Consider the following 18769-nt stretch of genomic DNA (forward strand, 5'->3'; position numbering starts at 1 on the left):
GAGTGGGGGTGTCAATTACAAGGGGTCACAATTTCAAGGTGAGAGGGGGAAAGTTTAAGGGAGATGTGCGTGGAAAGTTTTTTACAGAGGGTGGTGGGTGCCTGGAACGCTTTGCCAGCGGAGGTGGTAGAGGCGGGCACGATAGCACCATTTAAGATGCATCTAGACAGATATATGAACGGGCGGGGAACAGAGGGAAGTAGATCCTTGGAAAATAGGCGACAGGTTTAGATAAAGGATCTGGATCGGCGCTGGCTGGGAGGGCCGAAGGGCCTATTCCTGTGCTGTAATTTTCATTGTTGTTTTTAAATAGTTTCTGGAAACTCACCAACTTTGAGTTATACATTGAACACGGAAAGGCATAGTGAGTCATGTTAATGGTATGTTAATTTATTATCAAGATGAAGTATATACAGCTGAAGGTCATCAGTTAAGTATCCAGAGAACGTAAATCTCCTCATTTACCTGCTCCTGGCCTTGGTCAAGGTGGCCATAAATAACTCCAGGTGGTTGAGAGGGTCATTTTGACCCAACTGCCTGCCCCTCTCCTTGGTTATGTCAACGCTCGGCTGTCCCTGGAGACAGAGCACGTGGTGTCCACCGATATGCTTGAAGCCTTCCGCGGCCACCACGGAGGCTGGAGGGCATCATCCTCCCCCCAAATACTTTTTTAATTTAAATAAGTTTCCATTGAACTTTTAGGGGGTCGTGTGGCACCGTGGCAGCGGCCCTGGGTCGTGTGGCACCGTGGCAGCGACCCGATCTCTGGACCAGAAGCTCCGAGTTTGGATCCAATGCCAGGAAGGAGTGGTCAACGGGCTGATAACCAGCTCTGGAATCCTAGGGCAGCACGGTGGCGCAGCGGATAGCACTGCTGCCTCACGGCGCCGAGGTCCCAGGTTCGATCCCGGCTCTTTGCCACTGTCCATGTGGAGTTTGCACATTCTCCCCGTGTTGTGTGGATTCACCCCCACAGCCCACAGATGTGCAGGGTAGGTGGGCTGGCCTCGCTAAATTGCCCCCTATTTGGAAAAAGTGAATTGTGTACTCTAAATTATTTTTTTTAAAGCTGGTTACAGTGCCCTCTAAGGGGTTGACGGTTTGTTAATTTGTTAATTTATTTAATTGATATACTCAAAGCAGCAAAAACACATGTGGAGGTTTTGTGGGGCAATGGGTGGTGTCCCACTCCAGGTCCTGTTGGCCAAGGAAGGTGCGTTCATAATAAGCCCAACAGGCTGACTATCAACTTGTAAATCCTGCCAACACACTCCATCGGCAGGCAGTACGAGCAGGAGAAATGCCTGGTCAGCCATGCAATGGAAAGAAATTGGAGCCTCCACCATCACTATCCATGGCTCCGACTGCGACCTGCAAGGAAAAGCAACTCCCGATTTCTTGGAAGGGTGTTTGAAGGAGAGCGGAGAGGAGGGGGGTGGGGGAGGGTTGCTGTTGGCTCAGTTGGATCACAGCCAGCGTGGATCAGATTGATGCCAACAATCCAGGGTTCCATTGCATTCAAGTTGGGATGTGTTCCGGACCTGCCTCCTTGCCCTACCTGTGGTGGAGGTTGTGGACTGGTAGGTCAGACCTGCCTGCGGGCAGAGATCTTGAAGAAATAGAGAAAGAAAGATGTTTCCCATCCGAACTGACCCCTGTTCGGACAGAATTTCTCATGGCCACAAACCCTTGGCTACCTCAGTCTGAGATGTCTCGTGGGAATCCCTTTGTGCCATTCCACTCTATATGGAGGGGTTTCCTGTATGGGATGCTGCTGCGCACCCTCCACGTCCGCACCCTCCACGTCCGCACCCTCCACGTCCGCACCCTCCACGTCCGCACCCTCCACGTCCGCACCCTCCACGTCCGCACCCTCCACGTCCGCACCCTCCACGTCCGCACCCTCATCAGCCATCCAGGCGTAAAGTGACGTTCTGTCCTGCTGGCTGGAGGAGCTGAGGACCCACTTGTGGGAGGCTTTCCATGTGGGAATCATCCTCTCTCCATCAGGGATTTGGCGTGGAAGATGTTGTACACAGTAGCCCCGTTTAACCATAGATTGTCGATTCATGGACTCTTTTTCTTTTAAAAGAAATATTTTTATTAAGATTTTTACATATTTTCAACAAACTCCCCCCTTAACAGAAAAAAGAAAAACAAAGAACACATAAATAAACATCTTACAATTACATCACAAATTCCCCCAGTCCTGGGGGAAATTGATGTACAGAGAGATCTGGGAGTTCAGGTCCATTGTACCCTGAAGGTGGCAACGCAGGTCGATAGAGTGGTCAAGAAGGCATACAGCATGCTTGCCTTCATCAGACGGGGTATTGAGTACAGGAGTCGGCAGGTCATGTTACAGTTGTATAGGACTTTTGTTAGGCCACATTTAGAATACTATAGTTCTGGTCGCCACATTACCAGAAGGATGTGGATGCTTTCGAGAGGGTGCAGAGGAGGTTCACCAGGATGTTGCCTGGTATGGAGGGTGCTAGCTATGAAGAAAGGTTGAGTAGATTAGGATTGTTTTCGTTGGAAAGACGGAGGTTGCGGGGGGACCTGATTGAGGTCTACAAAATTATGAGAGGTATGGACAGGGTGGATAGCTACAAGCTTTTTCCAAGAGTGGGGGTGTCAATTACAAGGGGTCACGATTTCAAGGTGAGAGGGGGAAAGTTTAAGGGAGATGTGCGTGGAAAGTTTTTTACGCAGAGGGTGGTGGGTGCCTGGAACGCTTTGCCAGCGGAGGTGGTAGAGGCGGGCACGATAGCATCATTTGAGATGCATCTAGACAGATATATGAACGGGCGGGGAACAGAGGGAAGTAGATCCTTGGAAAATAGGTGACAGGTTTAGATAAAGGATCTGGATCGGCGCTGGCTGGGAGGGCCGAAGGGCCTGTTCCTGTGCTGTAATTTTCTTTGTTGTTTTTAAATAGTTTCTGGAAACTCACCAACTTTGAGTTATACATTGAACACGGAAAGGCATAGTGAGTCATGTTAATGGTATGTTAATTTATTATCAAGATGAAGTATATACAGCTGAAGGTCATCAGTTAAGTATCCAGAGAACGTAAATCTCCTCATTTACCTGCTCTTGGCCTTGGTCAAGGTGGCCATAAATAACTCCATGTGGTTGAGAGGGTCATTTTGACCCAACTGCCTGCCCCTCTCCTTGGTTATGTCAACGCTCGGCTGTCCCTGGAGACAGAGCACGTGGTGTCCACCGATATGCTTGAAGCCTTCCGCGGCCACCACGGAGGCTGGAGGGCATCATCCTCCCCCCAAATACTTTTTTAATTTAAATAAGTTTCCATTGAACTTTTAGGGGGTCGTGTGGCACCGTGGCAGCGGCCCTGGGTCTTGTGGCAGCGGCCCTGGGTCTTGTGGCACCGTGGCAGCGGCCCTGGGTCTTGTGGCAGCGGCCCTGGGTCGTGTGGCACCGTGGCAGCGGCCCTGGGTCGTGTGGCACCGTGGCAGCGGCCCTGGGTCTTGTGACAGCGGCCCTGGGCCTTGTGGCAGCGGCCCTGGGCCTTGTGGCACCGTGGCAGCGGCCCTGGGCCTTGTGGCACCGTGGCAGCGGCCCTGGGTCGTGTGGCACCGTGGCAGCGGCCCTGGGTCTTGTGGCAGCGGCCCTGGGTCGTGTGGCACCGTGGCAGCGGCCCTGGGTCTTGTGGCACCGTGGCAGCGGCCCTGGGTCGTGTGGCACCGTGGCAGCGGCCCTGGGTCTTGTGGCACCGTGGCAGCGGCCCTGGGTCGTGTGGCACCGTGGCAGCGGCCCTGGGTCGTGTGGCACCGTGGCAGCGGCCCTGGGTCTTGTGGCAGCGGCCCTGGGTCTTGTGGCACCGTGGCAGCGGCCCTGGGTCTTGTGGCACCGTGGCAGCGGCCCTGGGTCTCGTGGCAGCGGCCCTGGGTCTTGTGGCACCGTGGCAGCGGCCCTGGGTCTTGTGGCAGCGGCCCTGGGTCTTGTGGCAGCGGCCCTGGGTCTTGTGGCAGCGGCCCTGGGTCTTGTGGCACCGTGGCAGCGGCCCTGGGTCTCGTGGCAGCGGCCCTGGGTCTTGTGGCACCGTGGCAGCGGCCCTGGGTCTTGTGGCAGCGGCCCTGGGTCTTGTGGCACCGTGGCAGCGGCCCTGGGTCTTGTGGCAGCGGCCCTGGGTCTTGTGGCAGCGGCCCTGGGTCTTGTGGCACCGTGGCAGCGGCCCTGGGTCTCGTGGCAGCGGCCCTGGGTCTTGTGGCACCGTGGCAGCGGCCCTGGGTCTTGTGGCACCGTGGCAGCGGCCCTGGGTCTTGTGGCAGCGGCCCTGGGTCTTGTGGCTCAAAAACCCCCCATTAAGCAATAATAAACACAGTAGAAAACACAAAGTACACCCCCCCTTCCCTCTGGGTTGCTGCTGACCACCTCCTAACGCCCCCGCTAGAAAGGCTAGGAACGGTTGCCACCACCTGAAGAACCCTTGCACAGACCCTCTCTTGGCAAATTCTACCCTCTCCAATTCAATGAACCCTGCCATGTCGTTGATCCAGGCTTCCACGCTCGGGGGCCTCTCATCCTTCCACTGTAGCAGAATCCTCCGCCGGGCTACCAGGGACACCGGCCTCTTTCGCCTCTTGCACTCCTGGCTCGTCCGACACCCCAAATAGTGCTGACCCCCAGCTCGACTTAACCTGGGTGTTCACCACCTTAGACATCGTCCTCTCAATACCCCTCCAGAACCCATCCAGCGCCGGGCATGCCCAGAACATATGGGCATGATTTGCTGAGCTCCCTGAGCCCCACATCTGTCTTCCACCCCAAAGAACCTGCTCGGCTCGCCCCTGTCACATGCGCTCTGTGAAGAACCTTAAATTGTATCAGGCTAAGCCTGGCGCAAGAGGAGGAAGAATTAACCCTACCCAGGGCGTCCGCCCACGTACCATCGTCTATCTCCTCCCCCAGCTCCTCCTCCCATTTACCTTTCAGCTCCTCTACCGAGGTCTCCTCCTCCTCCTGCATCTTCTGGTAGATCGCCGAGACCCTGCCCTCTCCCACCCACACCCCCAAGAACACCCTATCCTGGATCCTGAGTGGATGCAGCGGGAACTCCCTCACCTTCCAAACTTTCAAAGCCGCCACCACCGGACTCGTGGTGTACCTAGACGACCGGAGCGGCAGCGGTGCTGTCACCAGCACTCCCAGACTCGTGCCCACACAGGACGCCATCGCCAGCCTCTTCCACGTCACCCCCTCCCCCTCCATTACCCACTTGCGTATCATCGCCACATTGGCAGCCCAGTATTACCCACGCAGATTAGGTAACGCTAACCCTCCTCTGTCCCTACTCCGTTCCAGAAACACCCTTCTCACCCTTGGGGTCTTTTTCGCCCACACGAATCCCATGATGCTCCGACTGACCCGCTTAAAAAAGGCCTTGGGGATCAGGATGGGGAGGCACTGGAATATAAAAAGGAACCTCGGGAGCAGCGTCATCTTCACCGACTATACCCTACCCGCCAAGGAGAGTGGCAGCATATCCCACCTTTTACACTCCTCCATCTGCTCCACCAGCCTCGTCAAGTTGAGCTTGTGTAGGTCCCCCAGCTCCTGGCCACCTGGATCCCCAAGTACCGAAAACTCCTTTCCGCCCTCTTCAGTGGAAGCTCGTCTATCCCCCTTCCCTGGTCCCCTGGGTGTACCACGAAGAGCTCACTCTTTCCCACGTTGAGCTTATACCCGGAAAAGTCCCCAAACTCCCTGAGGATCCGCATCACTTCTGGCATCCCCCCCACTGGGTCCGCCACATACAGTAACAGGTCATCGGCATACAACGAAACCCAGTGTTTATGTCGTCCCCCCCCGGACCAACCCCCCCAGCCCCTGGACTCTCTTAGAGCCATAGCCAAAGGCTGAATTGCTAATGCAAATAGCAAGGGGGATAGGGGGCACCCCTGCCTCGTCCCCTGGTACAGCCGAAAGTATTCCGACCTCCTCCGATTCGTGGCCACACTCGCCACTGGGGCTTCGTAAAGTAGCCTAACCCAACAAATGAACCCCTCCCCGAACCCAAACCTCCTCAACACTTCCCAGAGGTACCCCCACTCCACCCTATCGAAGGCCTTCTTGGCGTCCATCGCCGCCACTATCTCTGCCTCCCCCTCCACTGTATGCATCATGATTACGTTAAGGAGCCTCTGCATATTGGTATTCAGCTGCCTTCCCTTAACAAAACCTGTCTGGTCCTCGTGAATCACCCCCGGGACACAGTCCTCAATTCTCGTAGCCAACACCTTCGCTAACAGCTTCGCGTCCACGTTGAGGAGAGAGATTGGCCTATACGACCCACACTGTAATGGGTCCTTGTCCCGCTTCAAGATCAGCGAGATCAGCACCCTGGACATCGTCGGGGGTAGGGCCTCCCCTCCCTCGCCTCATTGAAAGTCCTCACTAATAGAGGGCCCAGCAGGTCCATGTACTTAGGTAAAATTCCACCGGGAACCCATCTGGCCCCGGTGCCTTCCCTGCCTGCATACTCCCCAGCCCCTTAGTCAGCTCCTCCAGCCCTACCGGTGCCCCAAGCCCAGCCACCTGCGCCTCCTCCACCCTCGGGAACCTCAGTCGATCCAAAAATCGACGCATCCCTCCCTCCCCCGTCGGGGGCTCAGACTTATACAGCCCCCCATAAAAGTCTCTAAATACCCCATTTATTCCCAGCGCACTCCGCACCGTGTTCCCCCCTTTAACCCTAACTCCCCCAATCTCCCTCGCTGCCTCCCGCTTCCGAAGCTGGTGTGCCAACATCCGGCTAGCCTTCTCCCCGTACTCATACACCGCCACTTGCGCTTTCCTCCACTGCATCTCTTCCTTCTTGGTGGTCAACAGGTCGAACTCGGCCTGGGGGTTTCGTCGCTCCTTGAGTAGTCTCTCCTCTGGGACCTCTGCATACCTCCTATCACCCCACCAATCTCTCCGTCTCTCTCCTCTCCGTCTCCCTCCTCTACGTCTCCTTGTGGACCCTAGTGGAGATTAGCTCTCCCCGAATCACCACCTTCAGCGCCTCCCAGACCACCCCTGCCTGCACCTCCCCATTATCGTTAGCCTCTAGCTAGCTTTCAATACACCCCCGGATCCGCCCGCTCACCACCTTATCCGCCAGCAAGCCCACATCCAGGCGCCACAGCGGGCGCTGATCCCCCTCCTCCCCTAGCTCCAGCTCCACCCAATGCGGGGCATGGTCTAAGATGGCTATGGCCGAATACTCCATGCCCTCCACCCTCGGAATTAGTGCCCCCCATTATCAAGCTCCCTGCCTCCAGGTCCGGAATCCGGCCCAACATGCACCACATAAATCCGGCATTGTCCCAATTCGGGGCATATACATTCACTAACACCACCCGCACCCCTGCAGCTTACCACTCACCATCACATACCTACCTCCATTGTCTGCCACGATGTTCAGCGCCTCAAACGACACCCACTTCCCCACCAAAATCGCCACCCCTCGATTATTTGCGTCCAACCCCGAGTGGAAAACCTGCCCTACCCACCCCTTTCTCAGCCTAACCTGATCTGCCACCCTCAAATGCGTCTCCTGGAGCATAACCACATCTGCCTTCAGTCCTTTCATGTGCGCGAACACACGGGCCCTCTTGACCGGCCCGTTCAGGCCCCTCACATTCCAAGTTATCAGCCGGATCAGGAGGCTTCCTGCCCCCCCCGCCCTGCCGATTAGCCATCCCCTTTTCTAGGCCAGCCACGTGCCCGCGCCTCCCGCACTCTCCATTCCCACCAGCGGCAGATCCCCGCCATGACTCGCTCTCCGCGCTCCAGCTCCCCTTTAGCCAATGCAGCAGCAACCCAGTCTCCTCCCCCCCACCCCTCCGCCCAAAGCTAGGTTCCCCCCTAGCTGCGTTGCTCCCCCCATAGCACTCCCGTAAGTCAGCTGACTCCTGCTGACCCCGGACACTCCTGCTATTCCATCGACCCCCCCAGTGTGGTAGTCCCCCCCCCCCTTCCTGTCCATCAACAGGCGCTCCTCTCCAACACTGCCCTTCCCACCCTGCCCCTTCCTTCCCTAGCGCGGGGAAAAGCCCGCGCTTTCCATCAGACCAGCCCCGCCCGCTCTGGCGCATCTCCCTTTTGCGGCCTAATCCCAGCTCCCCCACCTCGGGCCTCCCATCTCCCCTCCCCCCAACGGGGCCCGTCCTTCCAACCACCGACGCCCACACACTCTCAAAATCCCCCCTTCGAACTAATTCACCCTACCCCACCCAGCACCCAAGGAAACAACACAGAACAGAACATCCCCCAAAGCACAGTAACCACAGTAGCCCCCGCGACCTCCCCTCACAACCAACCCTCAGTCCGTGTTCAACTTTTCGGCCTGCATAAAGGTCCACGCCTCCTCCGGTGTCTCAAAGTAATGGTGCCGGTCCTTAAACGTGACCCACAGTCGCTCTGGCTGCAGCACCCCGAATTTCACCCCCTTCCGATGCAGAACCGCCTTAGCCCGATTGTACCCGGCCCTCTTCTTGGCCACCTCCTCGCTCCAGTCCTGGTATATACGGACCTCTGCATTCTCCCACCTGCTGCTTCGCTCCTTTCTTGCCCATCTTAGGACACACTCCCTGTCCACCAAGCGGTGGAACCGCACCAATACCACCCGCGGCGGCTCGTTAGACTTGGGCCTCCTCGCCAGGACTCGGTGGGCCCCATCCAGCTCCAGGGGCTTCGGGAAGGCACCCGTGCCCATCAGAGTGTTCAGCATCGTGACCACATATGCTCCAGCATCCGACCCCTCCACTCCGGGAGACCCAGAATCCGCAGATTCTTTCTCCTCGACCGATTTTCCATGTCATAGAAGTAGAATCATAGAAGTTTACATCATGGAAACAGGCCCTTCGGCCCAACCAGTCCATGCCGCCCAGTTTTTACCATTCAGCTAGTCCCAGTTGCCCGCACTTGGCCCATAACCCTCTATACCCATCTTACCCATGTAACTAAATGCTTTTTAAAAGACACAATTGTACCCGCCTCTACTACTACCTCTGGCAGCACATTCCAGACACTCACTACCCTCTGAGTGAAGAAATTGCCCCTCTGGGCCCTTCTGAATCTCTCCCCTCTCACCTTAAACCTATGCCCTCTAGTTTTAGACTCCCCTACCTTTGGGAAAAGATGTTGACTATCTACCTTATCTATGCCCCTCATTATTTTATAGACCTCTATAAGATCACCCCTAAGCCTCCTACGCTCCAGGGAAAAAAGTCCCAGTCTATCCAGCATCTCCTTATAACTTGAACCATCAAGTCCCGGTAACATCCTAGTAAATCTTTTCTGCACTCTTTCTAGTTTAATAATATCCTTTCTATAATAGGGTGACCAGAACTGCACACAGTATTCCAAGTGTGGCTGTACCAATGTCTTGTACAACTTCAACAAGACGTCCCAACTCCTGTATTCAATGTTCTGACCAATGAAACCAAGCATGCCGAATGCCTTCTTCACCACCCTGTCCACCTGTGACTCCACCTTCAAGGAGCTATGAGCCTGTACTCCTAGATCTCTTTGTTCTATAACTCTCCCCAACGCCATACCATTAACTGAGTAGGTCCTGGCCTGATTCGATCTGCCAAAATGCATCACCTCACATTTATCTAAATTAAACTCCATCTGCCATTCGTCGGCCCACTGGCCTAATTGATCAAGATCCCGTTGCAATCCTAGATAACCTTCTTCACTATCCACTGTGCCACCAATCTTGGTGTCATCTGTAAACTTACTAACCATGCCTCCTAAATTCTCATCCAAATCATTAATATAAATCACAAATAACAGTGGACCCAGCACCGATCCCTGAGGCACACCACTGGTCACAGGCCTCCAGTTTGAAACACAACCCTGGACAACCACCCTCTGTCTTCTGTCATCCAGCCAATTTTGGATCCAATTGGCAACCTCACCCTGGATCCCGTGAGCTTTAACCTTCTGCAACAACCTACCATGCGGTACCTTGTCAAAGGCTTTGCTAAAGTCCATGTAGACAACGTCTACTGCACTGCCCTCATCTACCTTCTTGGTCACCCCCTCAAAAAACTCAATCAAATTTGTGAGACATGATTTTCCACGCACAAAGCCATGCTGACTGCCCCGCATCAGTCCTTGCCTCTCTAAATGCTTGTAGATCCTGTCTCTCAGAATACCTTCCAGCAACTTACCTACTACAGACGTTAGGCTCACCGGTCTGTAGTTCCCAGGCTTTTCTCTGCTGCCCTTCTTAAACAAGGGCACAACATTCGCCACTCTCCAATCTTCAGGCACCTCACCTATGGCTGCCGATGATTCAAATATCTCTGTCCTCGAACTTCTCCTGCCATTTCTTATGCAGCGCCTCGTGCGCCTCCACCTTCACCGCCAGGCCCAATAGCTCGTCCTCATTCTCCGAGGCCTTCTGCCGCACCTCCCGGATCGCCGCCCCTTGGGCCTTCTGGGTCTCGACCAGCTTGTCGATCGAAGCCTTCATCGGCTCCAGCAGCTCCGCTTTCAATTCCGTGAAGCAGCGCTTGAGAAACTGCTGCTGCTCTTGCGCCCACTGTGCCCACGCTGCCTGGTCTCCACCCGCTGCCGTCTTGGCTTTCCTCCCTCGTGCTTTTCGCTGCACCAGAATTACTTTTTTCACCGCTCCACTCCTGGTCCAATCCATACAGTGCTGGGGAAATCGTACTGCCACCTTCCCACACTGGGAACCGTCGAACAAATACCGCTGGGGCCCCTCAAAAGAGCCCAAAAGTCCGTTTCTGGCGGGAGCTGCCAAACGTGCGACTTAGCTGAGCATAGCCGCAACCAGAAGTCCTGATTCATGGACTCTCAGGCCGCCTGCAACCTCTGCAGTCCCCAGCAATCTTTTTCCATGATTATTTTGTTTTAAACTTTTTAAAATGTAAACACAATTATTTTGTTATCAATAAGAAGAATTATAATGACATTTGCACAACTGGTTCACTATTATCCTCCAGTGTAACTTGCCGTCACCCTCTATTCACACACACAAGGCAGACAAACACCGAGGGGAGGAGAGGGGTGAAAATCATAAGTAAAAGGAAAAAAGTATTTGTTTCAGATGGTTGTTTCCAGCACCTTAGTCTTCTTCAAATGTTGCTTTCAGTTTGAGGTTTTTACTGTTGATTATTTCAGATCTCTTGTAGTTTCAGAAATACAACACTTACAGCCTTTCTGGAGAGAGAGTAAACAGGTCCTTGTCTTTGTGTATCTGGACTCAACTGCTCCCTGAGGCCTCTGAGAACCATCCCACTGGGATAGGATCCAATCACCACCTGTTACTGGGCAGAGTACTGCCTTTTGGCCAATTCAACCCAACTGCCTGCCTCCCTTCCCTGGTTAATTTTGTGCTCGGATGTCCCTGGAGAGGGAAGCACGCAGTGCCGCCCGGTACAGTTGGGGCACCGCAGGGGCAGGAGTGGATCATCACCTCCCACAACATGTTCATTTGCTAAGTTTCTGTTGAAGTTTTTGTTTTTAAGTTACGATAAAATGAGAGTACCTCGTTAAAGAGGTTGATCGCGAGTTAATTTGTTTATTGTGTTTCAAACAAGTATAAAGAGAGACTTCTGCGAGACTGACCACTGTTAGGTTGGCGGCAGAGATACATTTGGCTGCGCTCTAAATAAACCAACTATCTAGCAAAGGATCTACGCCCAGTTTCATAACTTGACGATCTGTTTGGAAATCTTTTAACAAATTTCACCCATGTGAGCTCCCAAAAATTAGATCCATTTTGTCCAACTGTTCCAATTCATAGCTTCATAGAATTTACAGTGCAGAAGGAGGCCATTCGGCCCATCGAGTCTGCACCGGCTCTTGGAAAGAGCACCCTACCCAAGGTCAACACCTCCACCCTATCCCCATAACCCAGTAACCCCACCCAACACTAAGGGCAATTTTGGACACTAAGGGCAATTTATCATGGCCAATCCACCTAACCTGCACATCTTTGGACTGTGGGAGGAAACCGGAGCACCCGGAGGAAACCCACGCACACACGGGGAGGATGTGCAGACTCCGCACAGACAGTGACCCAAGCCGGAATCGAACCTGGGACCCTGGAGCTGTGAAGCAATTGTGCTATCCACAATGCTACCGTGCTGCCCTAATTGTTTGAAAGGATTTGTAATCACAAGTTTGATTCTATGGAGACAGTAAATATAAAATAGCTGTTCTGATTACCCAAGGTGGAAGTGCCTAAGCTGGTTATTTAACAGAAACACGTGTGGTTAACTGGTTCAGCACCATCCTGCCTCCTTCCTGTTCCATGTTTTACCGACAGTGTAAAGCAAGACAAATAAAGGTAAGGATCACCCCCACTTTTTACATTTCATCAATTCCGGAGCAGGTTCAAGTTGGCGGCTGCAATGTTTCAATGTCACTGGGCCCTACACCACTGTTGACCGCAGTAAATTATAACAGACTGCCAAAATATGGCTTCATTTAACCGGTGGGCCAGCAATGGCCAATGAATTGGCTGCCCTGGTGACTATTTTAGTTGCTAAGTTGCAAGGTCCTTCAAACAGGTAACTAGACTTTAAAAAGCAGGTTAGATAGCTGGATAGAGGGCAGACCAAGGGCAGACACCTGATGGTGGAAAGTTCACTTAAAAATTCTAATCACAACTCCTCATTGCTCAATGTCGATACGAGTGTTGAAGGTGGACCGAGTTGAAAAGTTGTGGGTGTTTAGCAAGCCCCCCCCCCCCCCCTCCCCCCAGCGGCTTTACAACAAGAGGCTGCTTGTGGGCTGCAGCTTTAGCAAACATACTTCTGGGTAAAGTGGGATTTCAAAGCACAAAGAAGGACCATTTGGCCCACTGCCCCCCGTATTTCTGCCCCGTGTGAGCTGCCGCCCACCTTCCTGCAGCTCACCCGATCAGCACTATTTCTGCAAACCTATTAAAATAGTTATGAATTGCTTTCCAAAGCTGTGCTCCTGTATCCGAGCATTATAAATACCAGCTTGTAAAATCAGCACTGTGTAAAAACAGCAGCAGTGCGCATAGACCCTGTGGCTGGTAGTTGGCCCATGCCTTGAGGGTTCCTGTGTTAAGCTCGCTCTTTGTATGGGTCTACCTCAGCGGAGGATTTCACGTGGGCAGAGACCGTTGCTCACTGTATGGTGATCTACCATGAAAACACCTGGAATGCCATCTGCCCGATGGGATTGCTGGCAGATGATCCCCCCCCCCCCCCCCCCCCCATTTTAAACCCTCAATTGTTCCATGTTTTGAGGAGGAAGCAAACGCAGAACTTTCTCTCTCTCTCTCCTCCTGTTCCCTCAGTTCCACAAGTGTCAGCTGCCCACTGCCTTCGTTCGCACACCTGGCTGCTGAGTGTGAGCAGGTCATTCAGCTGCAGGAGCATCACAGCAAGAGCATATTCAGTGCTCGACTCCAGGCAATCGCACCGCGCCCCCCCCCCCCCCCCCCCCAAACGCCAAAACCTTTTCTACCTCACATCCTCTGTCCGGTTTTTGGAAAAGGCAATTGAAGTTGAGAGATTCTAAAGGTTAATACAGCCGAGGATCTTTGGTTGTCCTGGGGGGGGGGGGGGGGGGGGGCGCAGACTGATGGTGACAGAGGGGTGAAATCTGTTTTTAATTTTTGTTTATTCCTCAAACAATAGCGTGGCTGTGCAGTGAGTATCACTGGGTCATTGTGACAGCTGTAATCTTGTGTACTCCTCAGAGTCTGGCTGGGGTCGGTATTCTCTAGACTAGACTCATCTGGTGCTGCTGGGTATGTTGCCTTTGATTACTACATTGTGCCCTTCAATACCACGACACCGCCACCGCCTCCTCTTGATTGAGTAAAGCTGCAGCTCATTGACTGCTCCAGCAAGCCAAGATACCAGCATCGCTAATGACTCGCCTGGCACCATACCATTATTGTACAACTGGCACAGGCTCATAGAGAATAAAAACCAGCTGAAAACTGCAGGCATTTTTTAATACTGGGCACGATCAAACAGCCTCGTCGCACCCGACTCAATGACACAACAAGGCTGTTAAAGGTAAACATTTTTTTGCATTCGCGACACTCTGAACACCCAAGGTGTTGCGTTTACATATTTAAGTGAACCATTGGACTAATTTAAATATGTTGACGCCCGATTCTCCCGGGTCCCGGGATCTAATGGAACTAAAGGCCGTGCCTGGGAGAACTCGACAGGACGCTGTTTAGCACTGGCCCCACAGGGTGGCACAGTGGTTAGCACTGCTGCCTACGGCACTGAGGACCCGGGTTCGATCTCAGCCCCGGGTCACTCTCTGTGTGGAGTTTGCACATTTCTCCCCATGTCTGTGTGGGTCTCACCCCCACAACCCAAAGATGTGCACGTTAGGTGGATTGGTCAGGCTAAATTGCCCCTTAATTGGAAAAAAATAATTGGGGACTCTAACTTTATAAAAAGAAGCACTGGTCCCCACAAACGTGGACCAGGTGTAACGGCGCCTAGGACGGTCTCCCAAGCCATCAGAGGCCCCAGGTGGTGGGCTCTGGGCATAGTGGTGTCCTGGCACTCCTGCTGACACCCAGGCACCTTGGGCACTACCAGCCGGGTACCCTGCAGGCGCCGAGAAACGCCCCACTATATCTGCCCTAAAAGTGACTTTTTTCAGTGTTAAATCGTGCTCTATGTATTTCCTCACTCTCTTCCCCCTCCCTTTGGCATGCTGGCTCTTCCCTCAACCCATTATTCCCTTGTGGACAATTTGTTTCTGTGCCCCTTGGAATTCATGGACAAAAAGAAGATTCTTAACACTGGAAGCAGGAGTTAATTTTGACGCCTCATTTGTAAACAGAGGGAGGTGGTGTTGTTGTTCGTTGAGTTGCTGCCACGTCATAAGCAGTCATATTCCGTCTGGTTTACTCCTCTTTACTGCACTTTCCTTTGTACCGGGCAGAGTCTGCAAAGCTTTCTCATGCTGTCCACCCTCTCCTCATAGACCGTATTTGGGCAAATGCCTTTCAGTTCAACAGATTGGGCCTAAATGCACATGGAACTGTGGACCTTTATCCATAGAGGGTGCACAGAAAAGATGTTTTTTAAAAAAAACGTATTTTATTCAAACTTGTATCAAAGTAGGTTACAGCAAATAAACACTCCGGGAAACATTCTTCCCAACAATCAACCAAACGGTTTGTACAGATTTTCCTCCTTTTTCACCACCTCTTCCCCCCCCCCCCCCCCCCCCCCCCCCCCCCCCCCCCCCCCTGCGACGAACAGCTCCTCAAACACGGTCACAAACATCCCCCACCTTTTCTCGAACTCCCCTGCTGAGCCAACTCATACTTTATCTTCTCTAATCGCAGGAAGTTGTACAGGTCGCCCAAACATGCTGCTACCCCCGGTGGCGATGCCGACCGCCACTCCAGCAAAATTCGTTGCCGTGCAATCAGAGAGGCGAATGCCATGACATCAGCCCTCCTCCTCTCCATGAGCTCCGGCTTCTCTGAAAACCCAAATATCGCCACCAAAGGGTCCGGGTCCACTCCCTCCTGCACTATCCTGGCTAAGACCGCGAACACTCCCGCCCAGAATCTTCCCAATTTTTCACAACCCCAAAATATGTGTGCATGATTCGCTGGACCTCATCCACACCTCTCACACGAATCTGCTACCCCCTGAAAGAACCCACTCATTCTCGCCCGAGTCATATGCACCCTGTGCACCACCTTGAACTGTATCAGGCTCATCCTTGCACAAGAGGAGGTCCCATTTATCCTTCGCAGTGCCTCACTCCATACTCCCAATTGATCTCCATTCCCAACTCCGCTTCCCATTTCTCCTTGATCTTCACCACCTTCTCGCCTCCCTGCTCCCCCAGCCACTTGTATATATCCCCAATTCTTCCCTCCCCTTCCACATCCGGAAGCAGCAGTCGCTCCAGCAGGGTGTACCCCGGCAACCTAGGGAACCCCCTCCAAACCTTTCGCACAAAGTCCCTAACCTGCAGATAGCTGAACTCACTCCCCCTCAGCAGCTCTACCCTCTTCCTTAGCTCCTCCAGACTGGCGAACCCTTCCTCCAAATACAAATCCCTCACCTTGACCAGCCCCACTTCCCTCCACCGAGAAAAGATTTGTTTGGTTGCATGTGTGAGGGCTTTATGAAGGGTATGGGAAGCTGTGTTTAAGGAGATCACTATATATGAAAACTGGGTTTAGGAGAGGGATCGGTACAATCTTCATGTACAATCTCACATCTTCAGGGGCAGCACGGTAGCATTGTGGATAGCACAATTGTTTCACAGCTCCAGGGTCCCAGGTTCGATTCCGGCTTGGGTTACTGTCTGTGCGGAGTCTGCACATCCTCCCCGTGTGCGCGTGGGTTTCCTCCGGGTGCTCTGGTTTCCTCCCACAGTCCAAAGATGTGCAGGTTAGGTGGATTGGCCATGATAAATTGCCCTTGGTGTCCAAAATTGCCCTTAGTGTTGGGTGGGGTTACTGGGTTATGGGGATAGGGTGGAGGTGTTGACCTTGGGTAGGGTGCTCTTTCCAAGAGCCGGTGCAGACTCGATGGGCTGAATGGCCTCCTATCGCTGTGTGTTGAAGGGGTGGTATGTGTGTTCCAGCCTTTTCTTTGCGTTTGCTGGAGAGATTTTCTGATACTGCTTCTCTGTTTGATTCCAGCCTGATGTGCCATCAATGAACACAAAACGAGTAGTGAACGTAACTGAGGCTTTAATAAGCTAAACATAAAGCCTCCTGGCCTCTGATCCCGAACTGGGTGGGAAGCGGAGACCAGCCACCTTAATACCGAGCCCGAGGGAAGGCGGAGCCATCGGGCAGTGGTTTACCACTTTACGTGTAATACAGTAGCCGTTTACCACAATACACATATTATATACTACAGTGGTTTACCACATTCACCCCCTGTTTAAAAAAGAAAAAGTCCAGCCGGGATGAAGTGGACTTAAAGATCAAGTCTGTCGGGGGGCCTTCACCTTCCGCTAAGATCGCCTCAGTCCCGGCTGTGGTGTGGGCACCGATGTCGAAACCTGCCCATCCGGGAGCGTGTTGTCCTCTTCTAAACCCAGTTGTTGAGTCGGTGGAGGGTGGGGCGGTGTATGGGTGGTGGTGATGGTCGCTGGGGAACCTGCAGGTGCCAGTTACTGAAGTAGCTGGGTAGTGGTGGAGGGAGACGGTGTAGGGTCGGGGGTGGTGGTGATGGTCGCTGGGGAACCTGCAGGTGCCAGTTACTGAAGTAACTGGGTAGTGGTGGAGGGAGACGGTGTAGGGTCGGGGGTGGTGGTGATGGTCGCTGGGGAACCTGCAGGTGCCAAATCCCGAAGGGAGACTGTGTCCTGTCGCCCGTCATGTGCCACGTAGGCATATTGTGGATTGGCATGGGGGGGCAGCACCTTCTCGACGAGGGGATCTGATTTATGACCCCTCGCATGCTTCCGGAGGAGGACGGGCCCTGAGACTGTCAGCCAGGATGGGAGCGAGACCCCGGAGGTGGACTTCCTGAGGAAGGTAAACATATGTTCGTGAGGGGTCTCGTTGGTGGCAGTGCACAGGAGTGACCGGATGGAGTGGAGCGCATCGGAGAGGACCTCCTGCCAGCGGGAGACTTCTAGACCGTAGGCCAGGAGGACGGCTTTCCAGACCATTGTGTTCTCCCTCTCCACCTGTCTGTTGCCCCGGGGGTTGTAGCTGGAACTGATGCAACTCGTCGTTCATGAAGGAAGAACCCCGATCGCGATGGATGTAGGTGGGGAACCCGAACAAGGTGAAAAGACTGTGCAGGGCCTTGATGACGGTGGCAGAGGTCATGTCAGGGCATGTCAGGGCATGGGATGGCAAAAGGGAATCTTGAGTATTCGTCAGCAATGTTGAGGAAGTACACGTTACGGTCAGTGGAGGGGAGGGGCTCTTTGAAGTCGATGCTGAGGCGCTCAAAGGGGCGAGAGGCCTTTACCAGGTGCGCCCTGTCTGGCCGATAGAAGTGCGGTTTGCACTCCGCGCAGACCTGGCAGTCCCTGGTCACGGTCCTGACCTCCTCGATGGAGTAAGGCAGGTTGCGTGCCTTGATAACGTGAAAAAAACGGGTGACCTCCAGGTGACAGAGGTCATTGTGGAGGGCCCGAAGTCGATCTACTTGTGCGCTGGCACATGTGCCGCGGGAGAGGGCATCTGGGGACTCATTGAGCTTCCCAGGTCGATACAAGATATCGTAGTTGTAGGTGGAGAGCTCGATCCTCCACCTCAGAATCTTGTCGTTCTTGATTTTGCCCCGCTGTGTATTGTTAAACATGAAGGCAACTGACCGTTAGTCAGTGAGGAGAGTGAATCTCCTGCCGGCCAGGTAATGCCTCCAATGTCTCACAGCTTCTACAATGGCTTGGGCTTCCTTTTCGACGGAGGAGTGTCGAATTTCGGAGGCATGGAGGGTACGGGAGAAGAAAGCCATGGGCCTGCCCGTCTGGTTGAGGGTAGCGGCCAGAGCAAAGTCCGCGCATCGCTCTCCACCTGGAATGGATTGGACTCGTCCACGGCGTGCATCGCGGCTTTGGCAATATCTGCCTTGATGCGGTTGAAGGCCAGACGGGCCTCAGCCGTCAGGGGAAAAATGGTGGATTTAATAAGTGGACGGGCCTTGTCCGCATAAGTGGGGACCCACTGGGCATAGTAAGAGAAGAACCCCAGGCATCTCTTCAGGGCCTTGGGGCCGTGGGGGAGAGGGAGTTCCAGAAGGAGCGCATGTGGTCGGCGTCGGGCCCT

General features: G+C 53.7%; 1 protein-coding gene across 4 annotated transcripts in view; it reads left to right on the forward strand.

Moving 5' to 3' along the window:
- Nucleotides 1–18769, forward strand: part of LOC140393945 (DENN domain-containing protein 2C-like) — a 253665-nt gene that overhangs the window by 104638 nt on the left and 130258 nt on the right. The window contains exon 1 of one of the 4 annotated variants that reach the window (XM_072480625.1): nt 13899–14054. The exons of the other annotated variants lie outside the window; for them this stretch is intronic. The gene's annotated coding sequence lies outside the window, so the exon portion shown is untranslated. Of the gene's footprint in view, nt 1–13898; nt 14055–18769 lie in introns of those variants that run through there. 4 annotated transcript variants of the gene reach the window in all.

Source organism: Scyliorhinus torazame, chromosome 17 (assembly GCF_047496885.1).
Source record: "Scyliorhinus torazame isolate Kashiwa2021f chromosome 17, sScyTor2.1, whole genome shotgun sequence".
Lineage (NCBI taxonomy): Eukaryota > Metazoa > Chordata > Chondrichthyes > Carcharhiniformes > Scyliorhinidae > Scyliorhinus > Scyliorhinus torazame.